The sequence below is a fragment of the Protomyctophum parallelum genome, assembly GCF_964188405.1.
Source record: "Protomyctophum parallelum genome assembly, chromosome: 6".
NCBI classification, from domain to species: domain Eukaryota; kingdom Metazoa; phylum Chordata; class Actinopteri; order Myctophiformes; family Myctophidae; genus Protomyctophum; species Protomyctophum parallelum.
In genome coordinates this window covers 36,565,641-36,580,381 of record NC_139701.1, presented here as the reverse complement: position 1 = coordinate 36,580,381, position 14,741 = coordinate 36,565,641, and the positions used below count along the sequence as shown (strand labels likewise).

The window sequence follows — 14,741 nt, the reverse complement described above, 5'->3', positions numbered from 1 at the left end:
AGCCGTTGGCAAAAGAAATCACACGACAGTGTGATTTGAGTCTGGCTTATTAGCCATGCTATTCTAAAAGCCAGGTTTAACGTTGTTAAATTTCATCAGCTGTAGTTATTAAACAAATTGAAGCCTGTAGTGAACCTCTTCCTGTAGAGTGCGCCAAATTCAAACTTTTATACTACAGCCACACTAACACTGCTGGTGGGCTCAGGCTGGAGAGCGTGGCCTGCCCTACTGTACAGTTAATGTCTATAACTGTTATTATTTGTACCCATCATGTTACAAATAATGTTACGAATCAAAATGCAAACATACACTGACATGTGAGGTAGCATATGATATTGTTGAATTGATCCACGGCTTTATCTGACTTATCTTAATAAGAGAAGTGATTTGCACCCAGATCCTGCATGATTTGTCAGCACAAGAGCACATACCGGTATGCATCTATTCCAAAGGTGTGTCCTTTTTTATACTCAACCCCATAACTGTAGAAGAACAATACAATAAATACACAGGGGGCAAACAAAGCAGTGTCCGTATATGTCTTATACATTATCAAATTATTTCATGAGCTCCACCTTGTAATTCATTATGCCCTGACACACTCTGTGCCAATACCCTGCTCCTACCACCCCCTTTGTGGGGGGAAAGGGGGACTGTTATACCAGGAAAGCAGTGTCCGACTGTGCTTACTGGAAACAATTGGAGCTCTTCCAATAGTAGCTATCGCTCAATAACTCACGGATTGATGCCAAAAAGAGAACAACAACCAGGAAGAGGATAAACAGATACTGTAGAGTCTACACATATCTGTCTACAGTAGACTACTTCTTTAACATGATAATCAAAATAAAAGCAAACCAAAGCTTAATTGCACAGTAAATGTACATTTCTAGTAGTCCTGGTTATTGGATAATGCAGCACATGCAGGGGTGTCATGCTATCAACATATCAGATAGCGCTCACCCTGTCCTAAGCCATACCATACCCCCATTGAGAGTAGAGAATGTGTGTATGTAAACGTCATTGTTTAAACTAGGAAACGGCTCCAAACTCTTCATTAAAGACATAATTAAATGATTTGCCCATGCTGATAACTGTTTATTAGGCTAGTTATAAATCAATCCCATCTTGTGCAGGGCCATTGATATTTGTTTTTATGTAATGAATCATAGCCCATTGAGCCTGAGCATACTAATTTATAGTCTTATGATAAATTACACTATCTTTTATGAGGATTATTTTTTATCTTGCAGTATAAACAAATTAGGCAAGTGTGAAGCTGAATATGCATAATATCTGTCAGCAAATGAGCAGAAGGAACAAACACACTTTATTTCATTGCTTTGATTCTGGTAGACACCTGGCAGAATGTTGCAGTCTGCAGGTGCATGATTTATCATCTGTGAGGTGCAAATTCTTAGTAAAATTGTTATACTTCAAAATGAAGTCAGTTGGCTATAGGTTAATATAATATCTGACATCAACTTCAGCCTTCAGGACACATTAAAATGCATTTACCGGTACTCAACTTTCAAACAAAATAAAATTGCTGATGTGTTTGCGTTATGACTACTTCTACTTTACATAGTTAGACAAACTTTTTTCTGTAGTGCAGTGTTAGTTGTTCTGACCAAGCAATTGGTTGAAATAGGCTCTCCAGCCATACTGGAATGAGCATAGCCGATAGCCGTTAATAGAGGTTTTGAGAACGGATTAATCGCATTCGAAATATTATTAGTTGTGCTGATTAGACAGAGTTTCGTCAGAGCAGCAGCAAAATTGGCTTAGGAATGGAACAAAAACAGAACAATTCAAATATTGAATTAAATAGTGTAAATAGCTGAATAGAATGGGGAAGGTCTACGCTCCTATACTTTAACATCAGTTATCATGGTGGTACGGAGAGACATATTTACTGTGGTGGGTCTTGGTATAAAAAGGTTGAAAATCACTGGTTTGTGTGGGTACAGGTGAATAGTCACTTGCATGGCATCATCATCATACCTAGACGTTTTGCAAGAACGCCTACTGAGTGGCAAAAAACTTTCTGGCCTTGACAGCCATACATCCAAACTGAAGTCCTATCTGATTTGCCACTCCATTTGCCACTCACTTTATGCATGCATGGCATGCACATACCCTTGCACTGGTGAATTGGGCACTTTTACAAATTGAGCATGGTATAACTATGCATCTTTGTCTTAAGCATTGATCATAATAAACTATAGGGCGATGCCCGTTGGGAACGAAAGCCCCTTCGGTTATAGGCCTACCCATTGAACCCATTGTCAGAGTACAGGCCTACTCAGTGGAGTCAGTGCAGTAGCCTACTTGGAGGCCATGGCAGCGGTGATGTCATAACTCATAATGATAATGAATATATTTGCATAGTGCTTTTCTAAGCAAGGTTACTTTACAGAACAAGCAGCAGCATAAGAAGATATAAAACAGAAAAGTAAAATCTAATCTGATCAGATTTCTAAACCCATTAGCCTACATGTTATTACAATATATTACATGTCATATGTTAAAAATCATTGCTGAAAACTGCTGTAGGCACTACACATTCTGGGAAAGTATGTTTTTCTGAATTGTGGAATGGACCACTTCACTGTTTTTCTTTTGTTTTTTTACCACCACATGATTATATTGAAATATTGGCCTTAAATGTAGGTTAATAAAAAACAAATTATTACACGTATTTGGCCCCTCCTTCGTAAAATAAATGTAGATACGCTATAAAATGAAATAAAAAGAATAGACTAATATATAAAATAAATATAGTGGGGGGCCCACTGTTCCCTTATGTCCCATAACCTGAAATCGCTATGAAGTCCCAGTAGTTTTTGTTCCAACACAATAGTGTTATGTGCACAAGACTAAAAGTTTAATTAGTGAAGTATCACATTAACATATCACATTATATTAAGCATTTTTTTCCTCCACAATTGTATGTATTTTGACAAATTGCGCAAGTCCTATAGTTTAGCGTCTTATGTTTTAGGAACCATTTGGTCCTGGACTGGTCTGCATCTGCTGTAAATGTAATTATGTTGCACACTAAATGCTCACCTCGTTGTTCACGAGTGATTAGAATGGGTTTTTATAAATGTAACACGTTAAATAGAGGCCAGTAAAAACATAAAATAAAAATGTGACTATAGTACCTGACAACCTGTCTATCAAGTAGCCTACAGATGTCTTGGACTGAAAGTGACTTTCTGTCATAAGTGCAGATTAATTTTCTGCAATAATTTCCATCATGTGCATATATTATAGTCAGTTTACTATTTTTGGCTCTTCGTTTTCCAAGGTCCGGGAGAGCAACAGGGGGGAATCGGGGGGTACTTCGTGACGACACCAGCGGAAATATCTGCTTTCGTCTATTCAAAATGGCAGCGTCTCAATCAGGAAGTGAAGAAAACAACTGAGAAGAATAAGTTGGATACATTTCGGTGTTTGTCGCCATTTCACGCCGAGTATTGGAGTCGAGTCGCGCGTTTGAGAGGAGCCTGGATTACGAATAAGTAACATATAAGTGGTAAGTGTAATTCGGGGTTATTACACGGGTCCAGCCGTGCGCAACCGACACATCGGCAGTGATCATTAAGTGGATGTTGCTCTAGGCAGCCTCTCCTATAGGAGCGTACGTTTTCGGCAACTTTGTACCCCGGTTGTTGGTCTAGCGCCGACAGAATTGTATGCTACTGTATCCGCAGTTAACCCCAGTCTGCTGGCGTGCATTTGAGATCTACATTCGTGACCCAGTTTAAAGAGACGCATAGAGATGTTTAGAAATGGCAGCGACGTTTAAAGAAATGCCACAACTGCCCATACGGTTGTTGTTGTGAACACAATCACTCGTCTTGTCTGTACAAACGGTAGTTGCAACTTAATCTGATGTTTTTGTTTCCACGGTATGGGAATCGGATTACCTTGAGTTCACGTTGTTTTGTTTTAATCGGATGCCCTGCCTGGCATTCATGTAAAGCCAATATCCTTGGCAGAGCTGGGCGACCAGAACGAGCGTACCCCAAGTCATTAAGCCAACAGCTATCTGCTATGCTAACCTAGCTAGCTCAACTGGCGATCAGAAGTACACTGCGTTGTTCTTATTAAACGTGTGGGCATGTAGATTCAATCGCCTCTGTTGTATTGTGTACAGTACACCTCCGAGATGGTCTTGTTGGGTTTGGAATTTGGTCGAAAGGAACTATAGGTTTCCCGTCGACGTCAGCAAACGTTATCCTTTTGTCGTCTAGCGAGCTAATACTAATTTATTCCTCGTCGCACGACCGTGTCGCTGGACGAATATGACGTGTTTTCCTATTAAAAATCGGGTATTTTCATGTGACTAAAGTGTCGACGCGGCTCAAGTCAACACTTTCACTATTTAAAAATGTGTCATTTTGTCCAGCGAAACGGTCGACGAAGTGTAAATTAGCCACAATAGCACCAATGCTACTAGTACCTCTGCTTTTCTTTGTGCTGCCAAGGGAGCTTGATTTTCAACCTTTCTGAGGCGACAGACTATAAAAAAAACCGTACACGTACAGCATCTGTGATTGCGCTGGAGTTTCGGCATTTAAACGGTATATCATCAATATGAAATGCGTGCTTTTCATTACACTAGATTAGTTTAATTTAATCAACGTGAAGTTTATTAATAGTTTGATTCAGTTCAAAGAGCACGCCTTGAAACTGACGTTAATAAACTGTATGTACTATGTACTGCCTTTGCTCATGTCCACATACAACTATCAATGTGAGGCTATGGCTGGCGTCTTCGGAGTTAGCAGTGGGGCATAACATTCACAAGTAAAAAAGAAGTCTTCTGATTAATTGCATATGAAGGACCCGAATGGAAACAAGCCATAGGCTTTATTGGTTTTTAAATCCTCTTAGCCGACCTTGTATTGAACTGTACTTCTGCAAAGTATTCAATCACCAGTCGTTAAAGTACTGGAAAGTAGGCCTACAGCTAGCTAGTAGATGGTATGGTACTCTTCTTACAGCGGTGGTCTCCATGTTTAACATCGTAAAAGCAAGCAGTCTCTGAATGCCTGCTGCTTATATTGAAATGGCAGTTTAATCTCTGTATGTCACTTTGTCTGCGATCAGTAACTTGGTTGGCTTTCATTTAATACATTGGTTTAGTTTAGTGACATGTAGTCAGTCTGGTAGTGCTTTTATAGGCCTGTCTGGACTTGTGGACCAAAGTTTACTTAAGCATTGTACTGAGTTACATGTGTTACATGCGTTGTTATGAGAGGAAAGCAGATGCTCAACTGAAATGTAGTTTACTGTGTTTAGTGTGCTTTCAGAGTAAGCTAGAGTGCTAGACAATGGATATATATAATCATAAATATAAACCAAGCACTGTTTTTCATACACAAAAGCCCCATACTCTCAGTGGATATATCAGCCAGGTGCAGAATGGACTATTTGACCAGTAAGAATTTAAGACATGAATTCAAGCTCTCACAAAGCTACCCCCACTTCTACAATTTCCACTGTTTGGTTTCCCATGTCTCCATTGCCTGCAGGCAGGGCTTGTCAGTCAATCCTTAAGCCTTGACATATAGGTTGCCATGGTCGCTGGCTATTTTTCCAATTATGTCATTTCCTACTTGTTGAGTGATGCCATTTGCCAATATTGAAGTGAATGACATGTTATGCTTCTCCCCCAAATTCCTGTCGAGTACTATTACTGGTAATATGATGGTCAATGGCCTTTGTATCATTTGGTGTTTACCATGTTGCAGCTTGCTGTAGTGCTGCACAATGAATAAAAAAAGATCAAGATATATTCAGACACCTATATGCAATCTCATTTTGTGAAGAATCGAGCAGCACTAGTTGGCTGTCCAATTCATTTGAGTTACTCTTATATTTTAGTTTTTTGATAAATATTTTCATGGAAAAATGAGAATCGCCTCAATTCTTGTGGAGGATAATCGAAATTCACATTTGAGCAAGAATCGTGCTTGCATTAGCTTGCTGTCCTAAAGTCTTCGCAGCTTGATGTGCAACACACTCGTATCACCACACACACTGTAACTACTGTGTCAAAGGCGAAATGCAGGGTGAAAAAACCACAACCCTCCCCACCACCACAACCCCACAGGCGGTCTCTCTCCTGGCCAGTTGCAGCTCAAAAGCACCAGAGTTGCTGGATCAATAGATGCTTGTTCTCTCTGTGGCAACATATGGAGGAAAAAAGGCTTCAGCTTACACTGTTCTTTTGTCTTGTCCTGTGTGAATTTGCTTAACTTAAGTAATGGGGCCTCATGAGAAGAGAATGGACAAAAAGTATATGTAGATAAGTTCAGGCAAGGAATATAGTCCATCACAAACAAGACAAATGCCTATTATGGCAAAACTAAAATTGAGCAACTTCTCGTCTTTGCATGTACGGTAATCGTGCCGCTCTAACCATCCAAGTCTGAATGCACCTTTACACCTTGAAAAGGATGCAGGGGACAAATTGGGGTTGTACCTGCCTGGTAGTGGGTAGTCTCACGTATCCAGACAACGATTCCACAATCTCCGAATGCTATATAGATACTGGAACAAAACCTCCCGAAATCCGAGTAAGGAAGCTTATATATTTTTAAATATCTTTAGAGCTTATTTTCTTGAGTGGTGCAACCACTCCTATAACCGTCTGTCCCTAAGTCTGTTTCTTATGTTTAGGGTACCAACAGGGGGTGCTGTTGCACCACTCACTTCAGACATGTCTTATTTTTTTATTTCCTTTTCTGCTAAGCAACAAGCTATATATCTGCTTAGATGATTTCTATTTATATTAGGATAAATGTGCGCGACTATAGACGAAACGGAAGTGGGGAGGAGGCTCCACTTTCGCTTTATATTTTACTCATGATAGAACTTCTTTTGCTCCAGAGTCAGTCCAGACTGTATGATGGAAGCATTTGAAAATTGCGAGAGGCAGTCTGGCAACACGAGACTAGGTAGTGGGTGACGACTGGTGTGTGTACTGTACTGTACCTAATTAAAATCCAACCTGAACTGACCTGGGTGAGTTGAATCTTGAGCCCCACACACCAAAAATAGCAGATCTACAACATACTAGATAATGCTTCTTTTTAACTCATTAGCAAGTTGGCTGCCACAGAGCCTCTTGGATGGTTATGGATTAAATGGTTGAACCTCAATATAGACTTATAGTGGTACAGAGCCTAGTATGTAAGCAAAGAACATCTGAACATATCAATATACGCATCCGTTTTAAACATAAGCATACCGTATTGTGCCGAATATAAGATGATTCTGATTATAATCACATCATATTGCCACAGAACACTAGTAAGTTCTGTTGTAATAGCCACTAGCCAGGCCCTTCCCAATACAGCTGGCGCTGTTGGTGGCAACTCTACTGCCATCACTGCTGGAAGCCTGGAACAGATGGTTAAATTACCTGGATATTCCGATGCTATGCAGAATTTCTTACAGGTATGGAGGTTTTGCCCTTTCAAGCGATAGGTTCAGTGTTTATGAACGGTTATTACAGATGTTTACCCCCTGGACATTGGCTTGTATCTCTTCCAAACTATTTTTGCTTTAGCTTTTCACTCACTTCACTGCTGACAGAATGAACATGAAGCTGGGCTGAATGCAGAACTTCTGACCAACATCTGACCAATCACAGTAGCCAAATTAGTTCGGGGAGTCACAACATCTTGGAGACTCTGAAGTCTGAACAACCAAAATCGAAGACTGCCCACCCAAACCACTGAATTACGTCATCTGTAGCCAACTGAACACATTTTGTCTGTTCTGATGTAGTATGCATTATTGCATTTGGGCTTCTTCAGGGTTCCCTTCCACTTCACATGTTCTTAACACTTTATTTTAACATCCTATCAATGACACGTTTCTTTCTACAGCGACATTCTTCCTCTCTATTTGCCTTTGCTTATTTCCATTTCTCCCCACCCCTTCTTCAGTCAGTGCTAGTGATAAATCTAATTTATTGCCTGTGGGCTGATTGAAGTGAGAGTGAAAAATGTGAAGTGGAGGAGGATGGTGGTTATAGTAGTGAATGGGGGGGCAGTCAGGGATGGTTTGACCGTCTTGGTTCTGCTTTCCTGGAACCTGTACCCCATTAGGTAATAGGTCATGTATTAAACATGAACCCTCAATGAGTAGATGGAGCAGAAAAGGGATTGCTCTGTCTTGGTGTATATGCCCCGGGCTGGATGGCCAACCAGTGTTTCCTCTATATGCATAACAGTGGCACACTACCACTGCAGAATATCTGCTGAATGTTTGTAAATTATTAATTTACACAACATGTCATGAGCTTGTGTCTCTGATATTTTAGGTGTGCGACACTGCCGTGCAACCAAGTGTCAACTGGGCTTTATTCTCCATGGTCTCCTGCGAGACGACTCTTCCTAGGGTAACTCATTTCTATGGGTTACATGTTTTGATATAACGGTTGAGAGCCATCTGTGACTAAATTTGATTGAGGGACTGCCATTGGATTTTTTTGAATTTTCGTTTTTTCATGTCATGTGGAAGCAGGGAATCATAGCTTCAAATTGACATTGGTTGTTCAGTTTGACCCACCAGTTTTGGAGATATGGCTTCTAGAGTAATGTCAGCGAGTTGAGAAAACAGGCTTGAAAGGTGCACTTCTGTGGTCTCTAACGTTACACCTACTACATGTTTAAGCATTTATTTCATTTACATGTCGATTTCAGCTCTGACACTTATTCCAGGCATGCTCTATGTGAAGAGTCTGCCTGTGCCATTAACTCATTTCCTCTGGTGAAAAGCTAGTTGCTTTTTGTTTGTATAGTTTTTCTAAGATAATTTCAAAGCAGTTGTTGTTGATCATTAGCATGGTAATGTAGGATGCATGGAGGCATGAACACTATCATGCGCAGGCTAGGGTTTTTATGATTCGCAGGTGTCGCGTGTATTAATAATTTGACTCGTCCCAGCCTGCCCGGCACCACTTTAACGACCCGCAACCACCAACATTTTTCATAGACACAAATGTATTTGAAAGGGCTTTTATACCATCAAAAAGGTGCTTGCAGACAGCCTTAATTGGGCGGCAGTGGATCAGGGGTAGAGTGGCCACTTGGTAACCGGAAGGTTTCCAGTACGATCACAGGTCCCCCAGAGCAAGATCCTAGTCTATTTTGATTATTTACAGAATAGTAGAATCGCTTCATATTTAGGAGTGGACAATAACTTTGCGCTTAGTTACACAAAGATGTTGTACACAGCAAAATATAAATCGGGCGTACATTTTAAATTCAGCATCGTAAGGGAATCACGCTCTGTAAAAAAAACACCAGAATACTGGCACAAACATCTCTACTTTTCTTGACTCTTGTCCAAATCTTTCTGATGAGATTCTATTATTCTTCCCCCTTCCACATAGTGTTGGGTCCAGGCTTTTGGTCCGACATACCAATAATTAGTCCGACACCATACCCAAATACTAACCTAACCGTCCCTAACCACACGGACACCATGGGTGATTTTTTTTAGTGGTACAACCACTCCAAGGAACAGCAATGACCATGTCCATCCCTATGTATGTCCCTATGTTTAGAGTACCAACAGGGGGCGCTGTTGCACTACTCATTTCAGACTGGTCTGATGTTTAACCCTTAGTCTGCACCCCCATAGTTTCTCTGTCTTGTTATTTAGTTCCTATATATTATCTCTGTTCTGTGAAGTGTAAATTAGTAAATTACTCTTTGCATCTTTGTCCCTTGTGTATTCTGACTTTCCAGGAGTAGTGAACAGAACATAGAGTAACAAATGCATAGACCATTCTACTTGTCTTTAAAATATATATATATATATATTAACTGTAGGCCAGGTTTCTGTCCATCTCTCATCTCCTGCCTCTCTCCCTCTCCCCCTCTCCCTGTCTTTTTGACACACACACACACACACACACACACACACACACACACACACACACACACACACAATGCTACATTGGTTTAAAGTACTGTATCGTTCACAGAGGATGATGACACCCCAATAAGTCAAAATGACAGTGCTGGACCTTTATCGCCAATGATTTTGTGCAGTCACACTGAATATTTCTCAGACACATTTTATTGACTTCATCTAGCCATCCGTTGATATAGGTAGACCTTGAAAGCTGTCCATCTGAACAATTGTTTGTGATTGTTGCTGTGGAGTACGACAGCAACCGTTACCTGAGTTGGCCCAGTCAGTCAGACGCCCACCAGCTGAAGCGAAGCCCACAGCCGAACAGAGTCAAGCTGGCACAGACAGAGACTCTGAGCGTGTGAGGTGACTCGTGAGGTCAAACCGAGTCCACTGCAAAATCCTTCCTTACGGGGCCATTTTTATTGTATTTAAATCAAATGGATACTCACGATCTTGCAGTGTAGGCCAGAACAGTTTAGATCAGAGCTCAGAGGTGTTCAACAAACTGGTAGTTGACCTCACTATCCTATGCTTTAGGATTGTGTAATAGTGTGGTTAATAAGTCAACACGTTTAAAATCCTAAGATTACTCTGTTCTGTGTTTTTCACTGTTCCAATTTCCCATGTATTCTTTCTTATTAAATGTAAAAATGCGGCACAAATCTTTGAATATATATATATATTTATTCATTTTCGACGTCAGGCCTAAATGGGTTAAACAGTCCTGTGACTATGCCATTTTGTGTTGCTGAAATGTGGTTGTAACAGACTGACTCACAGAATAATGATGGCTGACTGGGATTCTTTTAGGTTCTGGGATGCTGCAAGCCAGCAGCCTCAAAATCAAACGGAATCAAAACAATTTCTTTCAGGGTCAGGCTGGGTGAGAGGCAGCAGCAGATGCCACAGGCTAGCCTCGGTTCGATAGGAGGGAGCAAGACACACAGGGAAAGTAGAGCGAGCGTATATAGGCCAGGGTATATGGATAGAGATATACTGTAGTCTGTAAGGAATAAGAATGATAGCAAAATGCCATTACTGGGCCAGGGAATAGATTGGGCTGTAGTAATTTAGACTGTCAACTGAAAGGAGAGGAAAAGAAAAACAATATATATATAGAGGGCATGCAAAGAAGGAAATGGTGCGCTATCAATGGCAGAATAATGTGGAGAATAGTAATGGAGAAAGAGGGAGGCAACGGCAGCTATAATAAGACCAATGTGAAAAGGGTACCATGTCTTCTTGGGCCTTTCATGGCAATCAGACGCTTCATTCATGATTTGAGGCATTTTGTTCCAAGATGTGTTTTTCAAAAATCAACCTCCTGGGCCTTTAGGGAGTGTATTTGTAAAGTTTTGTGCAGATTGGTGCAGTTATAGGTAAAAACGCCAATTGCCCTGTTATAGCACCACCATGAAGCTGATAAAAACAATTTAATCAAGAGACATTTTTCCTCTGCCCAGTGGGAATGTGCGTGCAAAAGCAAGCTGTGTTCATGAGTTTAGACATGTTGTTTCAAATGGACCAATCCTGCAAACTTTGGAAACCAATCTTTGCCAATGGGGATGGAAAATGGGTGCACGTCAGCTAGGTCAAGAGGAGGTAAGAGGGGGTGCATGGCCAAAACAATTTGGGAACCGCTGCTGTAGTTGATGGAGAGAGAGTAACAAACAGAAGGTCAGGGCAGAAAGAGAGATTGTTTATTGTGGTGCTTTTGGCATGATGTCAACACTAATTAGTTATTTCAATCCAGGAACTGCTTTTTGTAACATCATATTCAGAAAAACTTCATATTTTCAAAGATTTCTAAAATAAATATTTATTTTTTAAATGGTGTTTAAATGTGGGTGCTACATACAAAATGAAGTGAGAATATTTCTTGGGTATCTGCGCTCAGCGGACGCCAGAGTTTTCCTGGCTTTCATTGTGTGTTCACCTAACTACTGGTTGAAGCAGACCAATGGGGGCATTAGAACTACCACATCAGCCTGCACTGACTCCCTATTTTGTCCTGAGCAAAGATGACAGAGGTAAACAGAAGCGGAACTAGAGAGTATAGTTCCGTCCCTTTGATCTAACTGGCCTTTGATCTATTCCTGGTGCATGATGATGATGATGGTGGAGGTTGAATTAGAACTGGGAGTTGATTGGGGTATATATTCCTAGATAAGTGAGTTGGGGTATATAATGCTAGATAAGTGAGTGTTATCAAGTAACTGCAAACCATTGTTGGTTCTTTTTTTTCAGCTGTTTTTCCGTGCCTTGATTTTCTCTTCACTGACCCCCCCCCCCCCCCTCTCTCCCCCATGCCTCTCTCTTCACCACAACAAAGACACCCTATGAAACACGAGGGCTCTATTAGTTGTCTTTTCTGTTGATAAATCACTTTAAAGCCTCATTCAGCTGGTGATTGTGCCCACAATGATATTCATCATCAAGGTCTGTGCACTACTGAATACCCCCCTTCAGTGCGTTTCGCTTGGAGTGAGGGTGGTGAGGGCCTAGTCAAGATGAATCATTATCTCTTACAAATACAGCTTTGAGCCATATAGCTTATTCGTGCGAGGCCAAATCATTCAGATGGCTGCCCGCTTTGTTCCTGTGTGCCGTCCCAGCCAGGCGAGAGAGACCCCTGTCTGATTTGAATGGTCAAAAAGCAATAATGGGCTCTTAAAACCCAATTTGTTTCCATTTCCCGGCTTTTGATAAGACAGATGATTTGGTTACAGTCATATGATCATCATTCTCCCTCCAGTGTCTACTGTCACTCAGTGGTTCACACAGATTCTCTATGGTACCGTCTGCGTCTTCTGTAGCCCCGAATGGAAAGTGTGACTTGTGCCAGTTTTTGTGCATGTCGAGTACATCCGCATGTCAATGGTGTGTGTGTGTGTGTGTGTGTGTGGGTGGGCGGGTGGGTGGGCCTTTGTGTTGAGAAAGGTCCTGATTAATAATGCAGGTTGTTTCTGAATGACGGAGCTCTGCGTGTTTCCCTGAGAAGTAACTTGTTCCTTTTATGAATATTTCATCACCGTGGCTAATGAAGCCGGCCAGTTTAGGCCATCATAATCATTTCAACTAATAACCCCCCTGCTGCTTGGCTATAATGTAGCATTGTTGCCTAGATCATTTCTATCCTGATTACCGATGAGGAGAGTAGACTTTGATGGGCTGAGATTGGTTATGAGTGACTCTGTGCCATGGTGTGCCGGACTGACCTGAATGAGTGTTGTCAGTTGTGCGTGTTTGCCTACTTCTAGTATTGAAGACAGATGCTGACTACTAGACAACAGGAACAGACAGCAGAGGTTTGTCCTGTCGTGTGTGTGTGTGTGTGTTTCTCTCCTCTCCCATTTACAACCACGTGCTGATTCTGAAAAGCCGGTTAATGAAGATGAAAAAAGCTGGTGCATTAAAGGCTTTTCCCTGTGCCTTAAGAAGGATTAATGCCAGGCCCAAGGAGAGAGGTATGAGGAGGCGAGAGTCTGAGGGAATATGTGAGAGCTAGTTGAGCTCTCTCTCTATAACCAACTAGCACAGAGCCTTCCTCAGAAGCTGTCCTTCCAAGATATTAGCAAAATAAATGGCTAAATAAAAGGCAAAGGAAGAACGTAACCAAGCTTCCTTCTCGATCATGGAAGAAATGGCCCCTTTTTGTCCTTTTCTCTCTGGTTTATTTTATTTAGACTCTATTGTAAGATAATTCCAGGTTCTGAGGTACATCCATTCTATTCCGGGCTGCCCCGAATACTTTTTTACATTTTTGCTTTAGTTGGTATTGTGCATTTTACAAGACAACATATGAAAAAAAAACAATAATGAATCAAATCAAGACTCTTTGTGGTGAGATTGTTATCTCTGCAGAGAAATGGCGACGCACCGAGAGCCACTTTCACTGACGAAACACAAAGCTAAGTATTATTGTTGGCATCTTTTCTGTGTAAGGAAATAGTTACACTGTAGTTGATGATCTATCTAGTATCTATGCTTCTAAATACTAGACTGGTGCCCGGCTGTAGAGCACAGAGTCGGTAATGATGGAAGTTGGTAATGATGGAAGCTGGTTCTGGACAACCGGCTATGCGACGGACTCAACACCGGGCACGGCACTGCACTGCGCTCCCTGTGGTGGCGTGAAACGCGTATGTTGACTTTGAAGTCGGTGGGGCAAGCTGTTTTAGAGTTACATGGATTACAGACGTATGTACATATATGTATATATATATATACACCGAGACAAACTAGAGAGGTGCCTGTGGGGCCTCTATGGCGGTGCCCGTTGGGCACTGGCTTAGTTTTGTTCATAGAATACTAGGTGAATCGAATTTAAATGAAAAACATGAGCAGCAAACTGCCCAAACGATGGCATACAAGCCAAGCGGTACACATTTCTGTGCAGTCCTAGGTGTGCATGTCTGGCTCTGAGCAAGGCGGTCCGTGTGAGAGGCAGGATGGTGGTCCTCGTGAGGGCTTAGCAGCTTATGGGTGTCACACTTCCCTGGATGACTTCCATGTGCAAGTCAGAACCACCTGGGTGACTATGCCATTGCCTATCCAATCCCCGCCACATGGCACCCATCTACCCTTACCCAGGGTGCTGTAGGACATGGTGACTGCTGCAACCACGAACACCATAAACCATGTGACGGAGGTTTGCTCTGCTGCTTGTTGCGAATGCAATGAGCACTAACTATGAGACCCTGCAGATCATGTCTGTCTGTGTGTGTGTGTCTGTCTGTCCCGCTGTGACACCACCCGCCCGCCACCAGAGGGCGCAGCTGTAGCACACA

At 41.6% G+C, this 14,741-nt stretch overlaps 1 protein-coding gene across 2 annotated transcripts in view; it reads left to right on the top strand.

The window, feature by feature from the left end:
- The first annotated feature begins 3,407 nt into the window (after positions 1 to 3,407).
- The window catches only part of sbno2b (strawberry notch homolog 2b), a 77,086-nt gene continuing 65,752 nt past the window's right edge, over positions 3,408 to 14,741 (top strand). For both annotated transcript variants that reach the window (XM_083767753.1, XM_083767752.1), the window contains exon 1: positions 3,408 to 3,541. The gene's annotated coding sequence lies outside the window, so the exon portion shown is untranslated. The remainder of the gene's footprint in view (positions 3,542 to 14,741) is intronic.